Source organism: Sparus aurata, chromosome 20, assembly GCF_900880675.1.
Source record: "Sparus aurata chromosome 20, fSpaAur1.1, whole genome shotgun sequence".
NCBI classification, from domain to species: Eukaryota; Metazoa; Chordata; class Actinopteri; order Spariformes; family Sparidae; genus Sparus; species Sparus aurata.
Genome location: NC_044206.1, coordinates 7,548,118 through 7,566,999, shown reverse-complemented (window position 1 = coordinate 7,566,999; position 18,882 = coordinate 7,548,118). Strand labels below are relative to the sequence as shown.

Genomic DNA, 18,882 nt, shown 5'->3' with positions numbered 1-18,882 from the left:
TGTATATCACCTGCTTGTAACCCAGTGTGAAATTGAGGGAGTTTGCCAATAAACTACATTTGATGTTATTAAAAAGATTTTCTTAAGGTGTTATCTTCAACAGAATTCAGCCCACACCACCTTCAAAAGACGCTTCATAGATTTTCGTCATTCCATGCACAGACGTTTAAAGTGAGCCTGAAGAAGCTGTATTGTCGAAACGGTGTAGGCATTTGTCCATGTGGGCATCAGTTCTGTTGCCATGAGGCTTTCCTGAGGCATAATTGGTAGCTATCAGGAATACCTAACAATAGTTCTGTCTCAGTTGTGAAGACTCGAGTGCAGTCAAAGCATAAATATTTACATGTACAGGGAAAGAATAGATAATGTATGTTGAAGGGTATTTCAATTAGTTGTTTCTATTTTGCGAAACAGCAAAACCATAACAGTAATGTTTAGAGTATTTTATCCACATGTGCATGTATATTTTCAGAACATGTGGACACCATAGATGCTCCCACTTTGTATTTATATTCTGTTGTGTGGACCAGTAAGGCTTTGTTTTGTTCCTCAAAGAATAGTCTCTTACAATGCCTTAATTATCAAGGTTCTTCTCGTCCTCTCTGGATACACATAAGGGATATGGAATTAGAATTAACATTTTTTTCTCAAGCCTTCCTTCCGCCACCTTTCCATACAAGTGTCTCTCTGTTTGCGTTGAAGTATCTGAATTTGCTAGTCAATATCAGACAGCAGTGTTGAGTGGCTACGGAGTCATATGCATAAGTGGAGAAGCTGTGATTGAATGAGGCGTGAGGCGGAAGACGGATTGAAGGAAGAAGATATGGGGCCATGTTTTAACGTGCTCAACATTGTTCATTCTTGATGTGCTGGAGTTGTAGCATATTTCGTGTGGCATGTAAATGTTTTGGGCTGAAGATGGTAATTATCCTCTCAGCTCGTCACATTACTTGCTAATGAATTCTACTGCCCACTCTTCTTTTTCTGTACTTCTTGGTTTAAGTAGATTCTCTACAAGAACTAATTTAGCATGGAATGGTTTATTATTATCATTTATTAACCATTCATTCTTGAACTTTGGTTTCATTTCATTTGTTCATGACAATAGAAGGAATCCTGTAACTTTTCCTAAATTTCTCTTTTACAAACAGTGCATGGTGTTATAATACCCAAAAGATAATGTGTTAGAATATTACTTTAGTAAAGTCACCCATACAGATAGTACTTAGTACTCATGAGGTATCTGATATTAAATGTACTTAAGTATCAGAAGTAATTTTCTGGCAAGACAAGTTATCAGTAATGTAGCATCTGCATGACTTCCAAATTAGAGCTTGCAGTCATTTCGCATAATATAACATAACCTGACATTTTTACCATTTCAGGCACAGAAACTACTTGGTTAGGTTAATGAAGACATCCCGCTTTGTGTTAAAAAAACATTCAGTCACATCAGTTACTGGATGTCTATCATTGAATTGATTGAATTTTAAAAGGAGAATGTAATATACACAGTAACAAGTACCTACATCTACTAAATAAATGCATTTAAGCAAGTACCAGGTCTGCTCCAAAATGAAGTGGAGCAGAAATAGTAGAAAGAAGAAAATGGAAATACCACAAAATTGTACGCAAGTACAGTACATGAGTAAATTTGCTTAGTTACACTCCATCACTGACAGTGCAGTATTAATACAGTAATCATGACGTAACACTGCAGATTTCTACAGCTATGTATACAGTGTCCTTATCCTTTCTACATGAATAAACACGGTTATTGTATTGCTTGGTGTGGCTGAGTGCAAATCAAACTAACTGAATCCTAGTCATTTACTGCAAGATCCAGCATAAGTAAAAAAAAAAAAAAAAAAAGGCAAATTGATTGATTAATGTAAACTGTCCTCACGCTCACATATTGCTTTCCTCGCAGCTTTATGTCAATTGTAAGACATGACTTTATCCTGGGACGATAGAGAGCTGCAGGCTGTATGCCACTTACATAATAATTAAACCAGCCCAGGGCATTACATGCTGCAACTGGAAAATTGGTCGAATGTCACTGATCACATTAGTATTCACAGAAACTGTATATCATGTTTAATTAGGGTCCGGGCAGCTAAGCTGCCAGGACACTATTGTATTCCTAGGAATTCTTTCTTTCTTCCTTCTTCTTCTTTCTTTCTTCTTTCTTCCGAGGAAGTCATACTTCCCAAGGGCGAAAACTCACCAAACTTTACAGAAATGTCCGGCCCCATGCCAGATTTACTTAATTCCAAGGACATGTCAATATTTCTCCTGGGGGGGGCACAATAAGCGTTTAAATTTTAAAAACGTAAAAATACCTACAAAATCAGCAGTACATGCTACAGTTTTGAAACTTTCACCAAACTGTAGCCCCAATACTGCTGAAACTTTAGTCCACTTAAACTCATTACAAATTATGAAGTCCATCACTCAGTTTTTTTCAAAACCTGTAAAACTTATAAAACCTATCTCCTCCCACAATTTTTGCTCAATTGTCACCAAACTTGCTAGAGAGCATCTTCAGACCGTCCTCCACAAAACTTGTTTCTCGGGATTTTTGATCTATCAAAAATTAAGCCTACAGTGCATCAAAATGTTTGACTATAAACGGTACTGTAAACATATACTATCAAATTCTTGCTAAATACATTTTCAATCTTCCTGAAAAAAACTGAGAATATTTTGGAGTCATGGTTGATGAAGTTTGGCAAATATCAGAATTTTATTTCAAAAACTGAATTTTTGAGAACATTTTGAATTCTGCTCTCATGGGAACAACTGGAGTCAATCAGATTTTCTCTTATGAAGCAAAAAACTTAGAGTTAAAAACAAATCACCAACATTTCCATGCTGTCAAGATGCAATTTATGTATTATCAGATTTTTGCTCAGGTAACAGAATTTCTGACATTTTGACCATTTTTGCAATCTGCCTTGACAACAGCTGCCTGGACAGTTACTCCCTGAGTTGACAAATCAAGCTACACAGCAAGTCTCACTTCCAGCCAATTAGCTCAGTGAGTAAGGAGCTGTTTCTTGGTGTCAGGGGTTGTGGGTTCGAGACCCAGCAACGATGATGATGATGACAGATCAAAATGTCAGATGACCTCAACATGAAACACAAGACAATTGTCCTGATGGTGGCATCACAGCCAGCCTCTAAATTAAATAAAAACAAATAGCTTGGACCGGACCATGGGTGAAAGTTAACCAAATTTTGCACAAAGGTCCAGTCTCATGCCAGATTACCTCAGCTGTAAACCCAAGCCAATAGTCCTGATGGTGGCGCTACAGCAAGCGTCTAAAGTTAAAACTTTGAAAATTCATAACAAATGAACCTGCTAGAACTTCACACTTTTATCAAACTGTAGCCCCAATACTAAAGAAAGTTTGGTACATTTAAACCTATTAAAAATTATGAAGTCCATCACTCTGTTTTTTTTAAACTGTAAAATCTCCTCCCACAATGTTTTCCTACAGTGCATGAAAATGTTTGACTGTGAACACTACTGTAAACATATACCTGCAAATTGATAAATAAATCTTCAATGTTCATGAAAAAATTGAACATTTTTTAGAGTCATGGTAGATGATGTTTGACAAATATCAGAATTTTACCTAAAAAACAGATTTCTTTTGAAAATTTTGAATTCTGCTCTCATGTGAATAATTGCAGTCAATGCAAGCAGCATTTTTAAACATCAGTTATTCACTTATGGAGCAAATCAATCATTTTTAAAAACAAATTACCAACATCTCCATGCTGCAATATGTGTTTTTTTAGATTTTTGTCTTGATAATAGGGGTGGTTAATCGGCCCAATTTCTCGATTCGATTACAAATCGATTTTCGATTATTAACGATTATCGATTCGATTTTCAATTATTAACGATTATTGATCTTCCATTTAACATCAGTCAGCTGCTGAATTATTTTACTTATCTTGGGAGTAACACCTCACAGCACCTTCAATATTGTATATTGTAACTTTGATAACCAAATTATTATTTTTTACTTTGTTTTAAATGTAGCGTTTCACTGTTAAAAGAAAGTTGCCAAGCTCAGCAGCCGGACTCATGTTAGAAGCATTGTACGTGACGAGAACCAGGGCGTGTTTCTCTATTCCCCACTCGTCTGCCATTGCTTTGAGAAACTCACACATATTTGCGCTTGTGTGGCTATCATCCATAGCTTTCGTCTGAAGTACGTAGGACATTAGCTTCCATTAACTGCTGACATAATGAGCTGTAACGGTCACATATGAGACTGTAGCTCTGGATGTCCAGGCATCACAGGTTATTGCTACCCTGTGAGCAGAGTTGAGGGACACTTGCACGGAAAGTTTTGTCTCCTTGTAAAGATTTAGAATCGATTTAAGTGTGAAAAAGCTCCGGGATGGAATAACATATCTTGGCTCCAGATTGTGGACCATGTAGCGGAAGCCAGTAAGAGGAGGACTCCAGTTTGTATTACTATTTAAAAAAAAAAATAATATTTTTTTATTTTTTTTTATTTTTTAAATTGATCTTTGGAAATTTAATAATCGAATCATACTCGTCAACATTATAATCGCGATTCATCAATTATCAATTTTTTTCACCACCCCTACTTGATAACAATTTGTGAAGCCACTGTTGTAATGCCACTTGCCAATTAGCTCAGAGCGATAGATGACAGTCTTTGGTTCCAGAAGTTATGAGTTCAAGCCTCAAGCGGTCTAAAATTAACATTGTTGTCAACTGTCTTGTCTTCCTATTCTCCTGTTTGTTGCTCAGAATTGCCTAATTTTGCCAAAAAATAGCCCGGACCCGACCCATCACTGCGCAGCAGCTATAATTGTAATTGATATCCCTACAAGCATGAGGTTAGTGATGTGAATAGGGCAGGGAAGCTTCTGGTTAGCTACTCCTCTTCCCATGACATTTGCTCAATTCTTTCCTCTCAGGCACCTTAATAGCAGCCTAAAGGTAAGAGAGGTGAGTTTGTGGGAAAGGTCTTTGAACCAGTGATTGCCAGAGAAAATGTTGACAAGAAAAAGAATAAGACGACCATCTCCTTCTGCCAATAGACGTCTCAACATGCCCTTCTAGATGAGCTTTTAATCTGGAGTTGCACCAGGGGAGTTGATGTTGCCAGCAGGATTGCATTTGAACGCCTGAACATGATATTTTGACCTGCAGGGGAGAGAAAAGACTGTTGAAACTAGTGGTACAATAGTTGGTTGATTAATCAATCAAATTACATTTATGATAAGCAATTTTCCCATTTTTGGCATTTTGTGGATTATCAGAAAAGTAATTGTCAGAATGATTGTAAATTGAAATAATCATAACATTAGCCATTGAGCTTGTTGGCTCTAATTGCCAAGTCAGTCTCTTAAAATGTAACAGTTATTAGATGGACATTCATGGTTCCCAGAGGATGAATCCAAATGACTTTCGTAATCCTCTGACTTTTCATTTAGCACCACCACGAGGTTCACAATTTTGGTACAGTGTAAATAATCTCTAAACATTAATTCCCTCAGGGTGATTTGTTACAACTTGGTGCAAGTCAAGTTGGTGCAAATCAAAGTTCAGTTTTGTCCAATATTTTGGCTAATGATCATATGCCCATCAGCCTCAGCTCTACCCTTTGTCTTTATTAGGGCTGCAACCATTAATTGATATGTTTTCAACCATTACATTTATTGACAACTGCTTTGATTAATGATCAATGAGTTTCAAACTTCTGTGAATACAGAGTCTTCAATCTGAATATTAACTTCTTTCTTGACTCTATCATGGTAAACTGAATATCGTCGGGCTGGGGACCAAAAAAAACACTTGAGGACATGTTCTTGGAAACACTGATCAACATTTTTCAAGTTTATAAAGGCCGAAAAAGTCATCAACCAATCAAGAAAACTATCTTTAGATCAATTGAAATGGTAAAATATTAATATTTTTAGACCTTGATAATTTTAGGTATTGACAAATGTATAAGATAGTGTAATATTTCCAAACCTTATTTGTACCTCTTGAAGTTGTTTTGGTGTGTTACCCACTGCTGCAATACAGCTATATTGGCAATGCATTCAGCTGCATCAACATTAAAGACATTGATAAAACTGTATTATTTAGATGAAAGAATTATTAATTTGTTCAAGAAATATGTGCCTAATGTTATGCGTTGTCTCTGTATATTACAAAAAAAAAAAGTGAAACTATAATTAGCACATTGTAACTTTGTAATTCTGGAAGTTCAAAGCTTCTCTGCTGTTGTATTCCGAAGTGCTGTGTGATGCTTATTAGCTCAGTGCTTAGAATGCAAATGCTTTTGACCTACAAGTACTTTTGTCTAACCTTTACAGGAAAAGACATTTTATGTGCCAATTGGAAAAGCCTTAGAGTGGAAACACAAAACATGCACTAGCATAATGTGCTCTCTCTGGTGGCAAGTGGCAGGACACAATTATCTTGTTTCTATAGTGAAGTATTGGTTGCATTTCTGAATCTTGTGATGCTGCATTGCTACCAGCTACGACTGCCATGATGTTTTCACTTTGAGAGTCTGTGTGTGGGAACTAACAAAGAAGTTTTGAGTAATTTGAGAGGTGTTTGTCTGTCTCTCTGTCTGTCTACACACTACACACAGTCTAGATCATGGACTTCATAGGTGTGTAGCTGGGATCAAAATGAATGCGGTGTCCAAAGATCGGCTTAGTCTCATATAGCAATGTAGTAATCAAGATGGTGATGATATTTGCAGATTCTGGTCTTGGGTGCTTTGATGACACTGTAATCACAAGACATTGGTGTCACAATGCCCGGTTTCCCACTGCCCTTCATTTCTATCACCTTTTTTAAGCTTCCACTCTGTCAGTTTTGGAGATTGTGATCATTTTGAGACTGCAAGCTTTACAGCCTGCCAATGCCGTTGCTCCTGCATTGCACTAAAAAAACAAAAACAAAAGTGCATTGATTCATTCAGCAAAGTGTGAGTCGACTCAACGTCTTCTCAAGTGATGATTCAGATCATTGAAGCCCTCTTAATTATGCTGCCTATTTAACTGTAATTGCTTCACCTGTGCATGTACAGGGGATGTCTCAAAGCTCCCTCACTGTGTCTGTCACTGATGAGTTCTTTTAGTCTGTTGTCTTACTGTTTACGGTGCTTCACTTTAGTTTCTCCTGCTGTATATGGTAAAACAGTGTAGCTGATTTTTCAACTGCCTTTCCTAGATGTCAAGACACAGTTTCTTCTGCAGCAATGATGAGTTGGCAGTGATAAGTCAGGAGCAAAGTCGGCTTGTATGAATTTCCCTTTTATATTGCACCTCTAAACAGGAATGCCACAGTGGTTTTACATTTCCTCCAATCTCCAAGCATCTTGGCGTAGCCCTTTTTGTAAATGAAGACAAATACAGTTTGAATCTTTGACAATTAAGAAAGTACTTCAAATATCACTAAAACCATAGATGACAATATCTTTACTTGATGAATGACAACCCACTCAATACTGTTGGAAAATAAAGTATGAATAATGCATGTCACATCTTCAGGATCACATTCCAGGCTATTCTCCGTAGACAGTTAACATCTGTCAAGCTGCTCTTTGGTCTTGAAATAGCTTTAGACTAATCTCTCTGTCCCCTGTGCAATCACAACAATGCAGAAGCAGAGTGGGAGCAAGGTTGAATGTCCTCTAAGGTATGGATGAAGTCAATAGGATGTGAGCCTTCATTTTAAGAATGGTCCTTTGATTAACAAAGGAACGTGGATGTTCAATTCTAGGGATGCACACACACGTAGCATTTATGTATTTTACGATATGCAGAGCTGTCAAAAGCTTAACATTTAATTAACTTAAGCTTTGCATATGCTTATATATGTCTTACTGCTATAATGCACCACTCTAGGATTTGATCTCCATGGTTCAGACTGCAGGTGACCCTTCTGAGTGTTCAATACATATAATACATGTAATTGTTTGTAGAAAGTACTCATCATTAATTGATTCAATGTTACAGTAGTATTGACTTGATAAGTTTGCAGCCATGCTTTTGGCATGGCTTGAGGGAGGAACACCACTTTGGTCGACGCTAAACAGCTATTGGATTGTCTGAGGATGGAGCCTGATGACTTTGTTGATCCATTGACTTTTCTTTCAGTGCCACCTGTCAGCACTTTCAGTTATCCTGTGAAATACTGTATTTCAGCCACTCGATGGACATTTTGTACACAGAGGATGAATCCCAATGGCTTCAGTGATCCCTGGATTCTCTTGTAGCAACACTGTGAGGTGGTTTTAGGTCAAATTTCCTGACAACCGTGGGACTGATTACTATTGAATTTGGGAGACATTTTGATTATCTTAGTATTATTGCACCATCATCAGTTCAAAATGTAAATTTGCCGATGCTGCGATTTATGTCCACATACTATCATCAGCCTTGGATGAATTTGTGTTTAATGCTAATTAGGATTTTTAAGAATGCTAACAAACCACCCGGAAATGGTTGACATGGTAAACGTTATACTTGCTATCAGCATGTTAACATGGTCATTGTGAGCATGTTGGAAAGCTTACTTTAGCGTTTAGCTCTAAGCACAGCTAGCATGGCTGTAGATTCTTAGTCATGCCTGCCAACACTTCCAGGTTTTGCAGGAGTCTCCCCTTTTCTAACCCTTTCTCCCTCTGTGTTCCCAATTGATTATTTCTCCCAGTTATATCCTTAATTTAGTGATAGAAAACAAATCAAATGTCTCTTAGTTTTGGTGTGGAATGTGTCATTGTACTTAGAAAACAAACCCCAGAGGTAGAGGTGAGTCCTCATCTCTTTTCAGTCTTCAATGAAAATGTATGAAAAGGATCTCAAGAAGAAGAAACACGCTTCCAAATTTCACTCGGCTTAGTGTGAGACCTTACCCTATATTGGCTTTTACCTCCCGTTTCATTTGATCATCCATTTGCCTCCACTATGCATTCTTTTTGAGGATATACTTGACAATGATGGCTCTGCACCATACACATGCACACACACACACACACACACACACACACACACTCTCTCACAATGTCTGCACTTTTTTACTGTGAGGTTTGAATTTAAGACTAACGAAAAGTGATTTTACTTTCATACCCTTGTATCTATTAAACTGTGGTGTAGTGTGGGTTGCTGAGGGTTTGCAATTTGCAGATGCCCTAGAAAATCTTCCTCTGTTTTTTACAGTCGAACACTCTCTTGGCAGGTATGCTCTTATATGTCATACATTCTTACCAACTATATTTATCACATTTTCTTGTAAGAAATACACTTAACATAAAACACAGTCACCTAGAAATTGGCAATTCATTTTTTTACTTACTATGAGCAAGAAATATTTCGTATTTACTGTTTCCTAAAATTGTCATGTTATTGTTCTTTGAAGTGGCAGTTTTTTACAGTTCGCCTATGACGTCTTTTTTCAAATTCAGTACTGACTTAGATTTTCAGGTTGGAGTTTTGGTATTTCCTTCTCAGAATTCTTTAGCAGAGTCTGTTTAAGGTAATCACCAAATACATGTAGTTTTAATGTGTTTAATGTGAAATTGAGAATCTTGGCCACTGATTATGCAACCACCCTTTTGAAAAACATTCATTCTATTCCCCCAGCCAAAAAAATAAAAGACTGTTGAATTTTCCCTTGACGATTGCAGGAGAGAGACAAGAAATTGAGAATTGAAGTGTAGGATGAGAGATCGATTAAGCTCTGAGATTAAGTGTGCGAAAGTGGATGGCTTTAGACATTCTAAGCTGGATAGATGATGATATGTGATTGATGGAGTAGAACATCTGTCAGGAAGGAAGATGAATTGATTGGAGAGGAAAAATGTATGGAAGCATCTTCTTCTTAGTAAGACATGCTGCACTGACAGGGGGAATATAGGGCAACACATAAAAATGCCAAAAGGAGTGATGCAATTTGCAGCACACACGTGTTTAGAGGATAATCGATGCGGAGCTACCTTGAGGCTTAGTTTTGTCTAATCTTTACCTGAAATGCAAGTGGGTTAAGGACAGAGAAACGGTATAGATTGTGAGCTGAAGACATGTGTGATATAGTTTGCCATTCTTCCATTATTTGACACGCATCCAAAGGACTTCACAGAGCCAGTTAATGATCGTTTGAAATAGAACCTCTGTGTTGAGTCGTAATCAAGTCGTGTTATGCCTGTCTCTATCCTGGCAATCAATCAAACTCTCTGTACAGCGTCTTTTGCCACAGGCTGTGATTAGATGATAGAAGCACTAACCACCGCTGGCAAAAAACCCCCTCTGCAGTTATTTTAGAAACTGGAAGAACTCAAGCAATCAAAAGGCATTGAATCCCCCACAGGACGGACTACAGCTCTTTATTTGTTTTTGCTTTGCACAGCAAAGGGAAAGACCTCAGCAGTTACATCCTCAAGCTTATTTTCAGTTGGTGAGGTTGCACACTTCAGACCAAAAGCATGCCAGACACATAGATCAGAGCTTCCATATCTCCAAAGTCTGTTTTCTGCCCTTTTATCAACAAATTCAGCTCAGCTAATAATTATTTGGACAATTTGGTTGATGATCTAGCTTTATTTCTAATCAACTAATGATTGCAAGGGTTATATAGTATTTTTTCCGCTTTTCGTGTCTACATCCAAAGCTTGTCTCCCAATCTCCTTATGAAGTTTGCATTTGCAAACAGGTTTACATAAGGTATGTAGTGCATAGCCTTCTTCTAATAAATCTTTATTGTAAATTTATACAAAACTATATGGCTAAGAAACCATTACATGACTCAGAGGTGGTTTCTGATATTAATGTTCATTGCTTACATGGAACCTCCACACTCAGCATGGTAATCACTAATTACAGGATTGATTATAATGCACATGCTTTTTGATGATTGCTTTCAAGCGCTGTAAAAGGAGAGCACCCTATGGTGTCTAGAAGGAGTCTTTAATGAAAAGAGCATTTTGAGTAGTTTGATTTAGCTGTTAGTCTTCCTGTCAAAACTTAGACAAGAATAATTAAAATGGAAAAATGATTGGTTCTTTCCGTTTCTGTCAGGCTGCGAAAATGGTTAGATTCTATCCAAAAAAAGTCCTTCTTCGTGATAAATAAAAAAATAAAAAAACCTGAATGTTTGCTATAAGAGTGCGCCAATCAAGATTTTGAGGCCAATACCATTCATCTGTTAGTCTTCCTGTCGAAATTTAGACAAGAATAATTCAAATGGAAAAATTATAAGGTGTTTCTGTCAGGCTGCAAAGATGATTAGATTCTATCAAAAATGTCGTACTTAGTTATAAATCACAGAATAAAAAAAATCTAAATGTTGGCTATAAGACTGTGCCAATCAGGATTTCGAGGCCAATACCATTCATCGATGAAAACAAGGTTTCTTTACCTTAATTGTTATATCTGTTGGCAGTTATTGGTGGCCTAGTAAAAACACCATTAAATGTTAAGGAAATACATTATTTTATTTATTTTAAACAATTCAAAGGAATTTGAAAGGAAATGAAAACTTATCTGAAAAAAAGGACACAGAATCTAGTGTCATAGTTTCAGTTCTTTCAGTCTTTGTGCCCAGGAATCACTGCTCCACTGCCGGTGGTTCTGGTTCGTTTCATCTTTACAGAAGTTTGGTAAAATGTAAACTGATGTAAGGTATCTGTTACTCCAAATTCAAAGCTCTTTTACCTCTAAACTGTACTCAGTTGATGTGCATTTTTTTTTTTGAACTGCAGTTAAAGTTTTCCTTGTAACTCTCATGCATGCTGTGTGTTTAATTCTGCTGTAAGCTATTAGCTCTGTTAGCTGTTAGCACCCCAATCCAATTTCAATACAGATTTTCAGTGCCCTCTTGGTTTAATCTGCATTACATATTTGCAAGGTCCTGCCAGCGAGCCCATCGGGGATAAATGAAACTGTACCACGGTATAATTTCCGAATCTTCGTATCTGCCTGAGGTCCGATAGTCATTTGCATAGCAATAGTTTGCCCTGCACTGTGTTTTGGCAGCTGGGGTGGCTGTGGCTCAGGGGTAGACCCAGTGCCTTGTTATCAGAAGGTCGCTGGTTTAATTCACCTGGTCTGCATGTCGAAGTGTCCATGGGCAAGATACTGACCCCCAAAAAGCTCCTTCTGTGCTGGTCGGCACCTTGCATGACAGCCACCGCCATTAGTGTATGACTTACTTTAAGTCACTTTGGACAAAAAAGCCTGCTAAATGCGTTAAATGTAAATGAAAAATATGGCATTTAAGCTGTGCATAGAGAAACTGTCCCACGTGTTAATCTGATCTGTTCTTCTGAACAGCTTTTACAGAGATACAACATAAACATCAGCCAATATCAGTGGCCGTTCAGTTTGGGCATCGTTACTATTCAAATTGTGATAATTGATGATTATGAGCCCTGTACAATATTATATCAGTATTCAGAATCAGTATTCCTTTATTGTCCCATAAATGGGGACATGTGTGTGCCATAGCAGCCAAAGGACAGAATATTACAACCAACAATAACAATAGTAAAAAATAAACAGCATCATTAAAAAGGTAAGAAATAGAATAAACTCGTTTATACATATAGACATGATATAGTACAAAATAAACAGTGTGGCACTGAATTTTTATTTACAAATACAAATGATAAATATAGTTATTGAAAAAATGTACCAGATAGTGCAGACCAGAAATGAGTTTTGTATAGTGGTATTGCAGAGTGCAGAGCGAGGTCTATTGGGAGAAGTGCTGGTTGTACAGTCTGACAGCAGCAAGAAGAAAGGACCTGCGATCCCTCTCCTCCTGCGGTGTACGGGGTGAACAGGAAAGGGGCCAGAACTGTTCCCTGTGTGGCCCCTGTACTGCAGACAACTGTGTCCGTCACACCGTGTCCGGCAAGAACAGTTTGAAGAGGAACCAAAGTGGAGGACCAAATGACACAGTCATGCTGCAAGTTAGGCTAAAATTGACTTCTTCCATTACCTTGGCTGCCATCCCTGTTGTATGTTTCAGAGATGTACAGTACAGAACAAAGTCAGGCTAATTAGGATCATGTGTTTTGCTGTGTGTGCTCCATTGCATATTATTTATGGTTAGACCGACCTGTGCAAGTGCAAATAAATGAAAGCTTCATAGAAGCTGTTTACACAGGGAATATAGGTCAGACTATCTAATAATAAAGTAAGTAATAACGATGACTACGTTTATTTCTGATTGCAGTTTTGCACAATCCCTCTGAACATTCCTATGCTAATGCATACATACGGTATGCAGATGAATATAAGGTCTGGCAATTGTTCATATTATATTATATCTGAGGCAGAATGCTCCACATCTATATGTACAATTAGTTCCATAAGACTTAACATTGGCCCCGAATTAGCAAACAAAGCAGTAATTGGGTGCTGGCTTCACTGTTAGACAGGTGTTTCAATAGCCTCAAGGCTGTGTTAAATTCACACTTAATGTGTGAAAGTAGAGATTGTTAAATGGACTGGAAATGAGGAGAAAAACAGAATACTGGTAGTGAATTAACATAAAAAGTAGGGAGATGGAAAAAAAAAAAGTAGGTTGCATTCTCAACTACCACGTCTCAGGTGATTTAAGTAAGATTCACTTGTTGACCTTGAAATTCTTCTGATTGTCTTGTATCAGCATCTGCACCCATCCTTACAAAATTCGATTTTGAATAGCAGCCAGCGAGAGCTGTGACCAGAGAGTTGTGCTCAGCAAGATTAGATTCTTTGTATCTCTTTGCCTTCAGATCCGCCAAGGTGATTAGGGTTTTCCGTGTGGAGTTAAGTGATGTCATGTTATCACAGCATTCCTGGGTATTAAAGTTCTTACATTTCAAACTGTCCTCCCTCGGAGATGTTTGGAGTTGCCAGCATGTTAAATTGACTATCCCAGCTGTGAGCCCTATAAACTACAGTCACTTATTTCTATTTCAATCATATTGTTATTGGCAAATGATTCATTTTGTCCTCGGAGTAAAATACTTTTTTTTCTCTCTCTCATTTCTGTCATATAGAATGTCTAACAGCATGCTCCACTTTTTTGGACTGTGAATAATTAAGAACGAGGCTGCACAGACCCTCACAGACTTTATGTCCTTAAGTATCCAAAATGGTCACAGCAGTTGTGCCAGCCTATGGTACAATTTGGGCCTTTTTCTTAGAAGTTACATTGAAAGGCTTCTGAGCTCATTTTTCACGTCAAAATCAACAAAAACATGGAAGCTAAATCAATTGTCTTTAATTATAGTAATTAGCATTTTCTGGCACTTCCCAGAGTCAAGACTATAAATGTAAGGAAATGGAATTAATTCAGGAAATGGATAATCAAACTTTGTTGCTTTGTTTTCTTGCACAAGACATGGCTTGGCTTTAGACCATCAAAGGAATAGTTTTGGAAAATACAAATAGAAATATACTTTTTTTTGCTGAGACTAAAACCATCCAGTACCATCCACCACGTATCATCATCCGTCCAGCGAATAACTAACAAAGCCATTTGCATGCTTCATCTCGGAGCTTAATCGATTTCTCATCTCACACTTCAGTCATCACCCTCATTTGATTTAAGCATCTTCAATTTCTTATCTCCCTTTATGTCTACCTCAGAAAATTCAACAGTGCTGTCTATTTTTATGTTTGCCTGAAGGAAAAGGCGTGTTTTTCAAAAAGGTGGCTGTGTAATCAATGGCCATGAATCTCAATTACATTCCATGTGATTACACAGTAAAACCACATGTATTTGGTGATTCCCTATAAGAGACTCTGATAAAGAATTCCGAGATTGGAATACCAAAACTCCAACCTGGAAAATCCAAGTCAGTACTGAATTAGAAAAAAGATGTCATAGAAGAACTGGGAAAAACTGCCACTTCAAAAATAATCAAAGGAATTGTTTTGGAAGATACAATTACAAATACACTTTTTCTTTTGCTTAGACTAGTGATTGGATTGATACCACTCTCATATCCATCCACAAAATGTAAAGCTACAGCCAGCAGCCTCAACTAACAAGTAGGCCCTTTTAGAAGGTAACAACATTTATCTAAGAGCACCTCCAAACTTCATATTTTTATTGTATTTGTTTAATCTGAGCAACAACAGGAAACAGTCCCTATAGCTAACATGATTCTGACTGCAGTGTCATGTTCACACTGGTGAAGAGTGTTATTGAAAGCGCAATTTACTTATTTCATTCTTACTTAAATTGTAAAATCCTTCGTCATATGCTTTAAGATATCTGTTCTTCATGAATACATTTAACTTTTGGATAGCTGTCAAACTCATTATCATTTACATCAATTATCGAAAAACGCACAAATTGCATTTGTCCCGCTCCCCAGTAGTAGTAATGGTAATCCTGGAATTTAATTGGTGTTGTCCTGTAAGATACCCTAAGCATGCGTTCCTAAATGTGGCACACATGCAACTACCAACCTTAACATTTGTCCTTTTACATCAGTCTTACTTTTAGGCTTGTCAGATGTATCAGCAGTGTGTCGAAATGCTAATCTTATGTACGCTCTGGATTGTTCCTAATTAACATGTATATGGTTCCCCACCTTGACTCAGTTGGAACAGAAGTACATGATGTTTTACCCAAGATAGCAGAATCACACCAGTGATTGGTAGACGATGGAAAGTTATAATGAAGAGAGCTGGTGTGGAAGATAAAAATAATCCCTCGAGGAGTGCTTCTTCCCGTGATTATGGGTTATGCTGCTGGTGCGTTAAGGTATAAGGAAAGTTGAGAAAATGAGTAAAGTCTATCACAAGTTTGTAAGGTAGATATATAGAAATGTATCATGGGAATCAGAAGTTGGGTCGCTGTATTTGATCACCCATGGTTCCTTTTTGACTTGGTTAACAAGTGAGACATATTGGTGTGTACATCTGTGTCCATCATGCATCTCCAAGGTGTCCACCTGGCCAGTTGTGATGGCATTTCGTCTTTGCCTGTCAAATAGCCCTGTGCACAGTTATTACTACAGTTATTGCCCCTCTCTTGAACATTGGCGATATGTTACCTAATAAACGTCATGACATGTCCTGTATTGATGATGTATTATCCTGTTATGCCCTTGTCCTGGACACATCAGATTACATTAGCATGTGCACAACAAAGCAAATGTGGTCAAATGTTTCCCAGACCACCTCGGCTGGTGGTTTGAGTGATCAGATAACAATGTGTCATGGTAGTAATGCACACTTGTATTTGCTCTGTCTAATTGTGATCCAGCTGATCACATTTTTTTAAACCAAGTGTAAACAGGCTCTATATTGCTGGGATAAAATGACCTGATATAATTGGAAAATAAGTAAAGTGGAAGAGAGCAAACCATCTTCTAATCAGACTTCTCCTGTTATTTGAATCATAACTGGGCCTGTCAAACCAGTAGTGCCATTAAGTCAGTGTCTCTTCCTCTCTGGAAAAAGTTACCAATATAAGAATCAGTTGATGAACTGATTAGTTGGTTTTAAATGAAATTAAAATTATTTCTTATTGTGATAAAAATGTATACATTAGATATACTTACGAGCAATGTAATAAGGTATACTTATATAGTCTCATGTACTCCAATACATAGCTCTTCTTTATCTCTACCTTTAATAAGTGCAGTTTCTGTAGCATGGAAAAGGTTTGATAACATGAACTTTAAGAGAAAAAGAGCAGATGTGTTGGCACACAACAAAGGCTATATATGTCAACACCCATTATCTCAATTGACTGTGAGTTGAGACACGTAAGGATCTTTGCTCTGCAGCAGTTAATTAGGACAGGACTTGACATTGTGGAAATGAAAGAAAACCTGATTTGTTTAGAGGTAACTATACAGTCAGTCACAGTAAGGTGGGGATGTGTGGGGGAGGCCTCACTGTACGAGCAGAGCAGTCGAAAACCTGGATGAGGTCCGTTTAATAATCATGGACTTACCCAAATTCTGTCTACAATTCGTTGAGGTTTATGAGTTTGGTGTTAATCGGTTGAACCCTGCGAACATCAGTACAGCAGGTCTGTTTGCATCGACAACTGTGATCAGAGGGTTTTAAAGAAAGTCTTGTTACCACAAAAGTATCTTTGAATGTTGTGATATTATTTGAAGGTGATATGGCCCACCTAACTTTTTCTAGCTAACACTGTTTCTGGCTTCTTTTTGAAATAATTTGCCCTTTTTTTTCAAATAAACCACTTATGTTGTATTTGAATCCACCTCTACCTGTTTAAGTCTTTTCCCCTTTCTTGCCAATTGCCTCGCACGTCGAAACAGGGATTTAGTTAGAAAGCGGATATGCTGAACATGAAAGGGGCATGAACTCTCACTGGGACCAAGAAATGCTGTTTGGAAGCATTACGACAGGTTACACAGTAGAGGAAAAACAGGATGGGATCAGTCCCCTCTGCAATCATGGTGGGAATTTGATCGCAGAATGCATGAATGAAACTGTCAAGTTTGCCATAATTCATAAGGTTTCAGCCCCAAATTTCCATTTTGAACCAAACAAAATGAGTTACCATCACCTTTGGCATTGTTATACATGGTGTGATTGAAAAAGCTGACCAGGCGTGTTGCCAGGAGTATATTGCTTTTGCATGCGGTATGATTCCATTATTTTTGATTGGCAGGGCTGAGCGCAGACACTTGTAGCGCACTTCCAGTAGTGAAGCAATGTTAGGATGCAACAATGAGAGTAGCTGCAAGAACTCGAATAGAATAAAAAAAGGCTTGAGGCATGCTGCAGTTACTTTGTGTGCGTACATGCAGAACGAAAGGACATACAAGTTTGTTCAGACATACAGAACCTCCCCTTCCTATTTGGATGCTGAAAGCTGATTAAAACAGACTAGGCTGTGGAGTAAAATATACTTTCTGGGCAGATAACCTATAATGACACTTTTCATGGCAGACATTTTGACTTTGCATGCCAGAGCCAGAGCCCTGAAACTAGCTCACCTAAATGGAATGCAGCCATCATTAATACTATAAATTCCACTTGTGCTTTTGCTGCTTTGACAAGTTAAAATGAAAGGGGTCTATACACTCGCAAACAAAGGCATAGCACAGATATCCCAACATGGACACACGCATACTCATGCTAACTAGTTTTAAGGAGAATAGCATCAATGTTCGTGGACCGTATGTATGGGACCAAACATTGTGATTTTATGTCAGAGAAGTTTTGGACTCACCTTTCTGAGATTGAGTCGACTTGCTTTCACCTCAGGGCACTGCTCACTTGCAGTTAAATCTAAGAAACAATGGGCCTCATGTAACAAGAATTTTGGTATTCTTATCCCCAACTACAATGTTGTTAGAGGTTTGCTCAAATGAGACTTTCTAGTAAGAGTCACCTGCTCACCAAAAGTAATTTGATCATAATTGACATAGTTGATACCCTTACATTCTACTTGTCCTAGTTAATGGAGTCTCTTGTGGGCTGAGATCCATCCTCCATCAAAGTTTCATGGAAATCTGTTCTATAGTTTTTGTATAATCCTGCTGTTAAACCAACTAACCAGCCAGCCAACAAATAAACAAATGGACACAGGTGACAACTTTACTTCCTTAGCAAAGGTAATTAGACGGATTACGGCTTCATAATTTTTATTTTGAAAATAAGAAAAGGTCACCTTCAAATGTCTTAATAAACAACATTTAGTTTTAAAGTTACTGTTTTCAGGTAACATTTTCTTGTTATCTTTATGTACCATTAAAATGATAATCGAGAAGAGGTCACTATTGATGACATATAGATATGTCTGTATTATAAGGCACAAGCCTGCTATGATACAGCAGGTCTGTATCTGAATTGTCACTTTACTCCCCAGTCTATATC

General features: G+C 37.7%; 1 protein-coding gene across 2 annotated transcripts in view; it reads left to right on the top strand.

Annotated features, from left to right (window-relative positions):
- slc39a11 (solute carrier family 39, member 11) overlaps positions 1 to 18,882 on the top strand; it is a 154,495-nt gene that overhangs the window by 14,133 nt on the left and 121,480 nt on the right. The gene's annotated exons all lie outside the window — the stretch shown is intronic.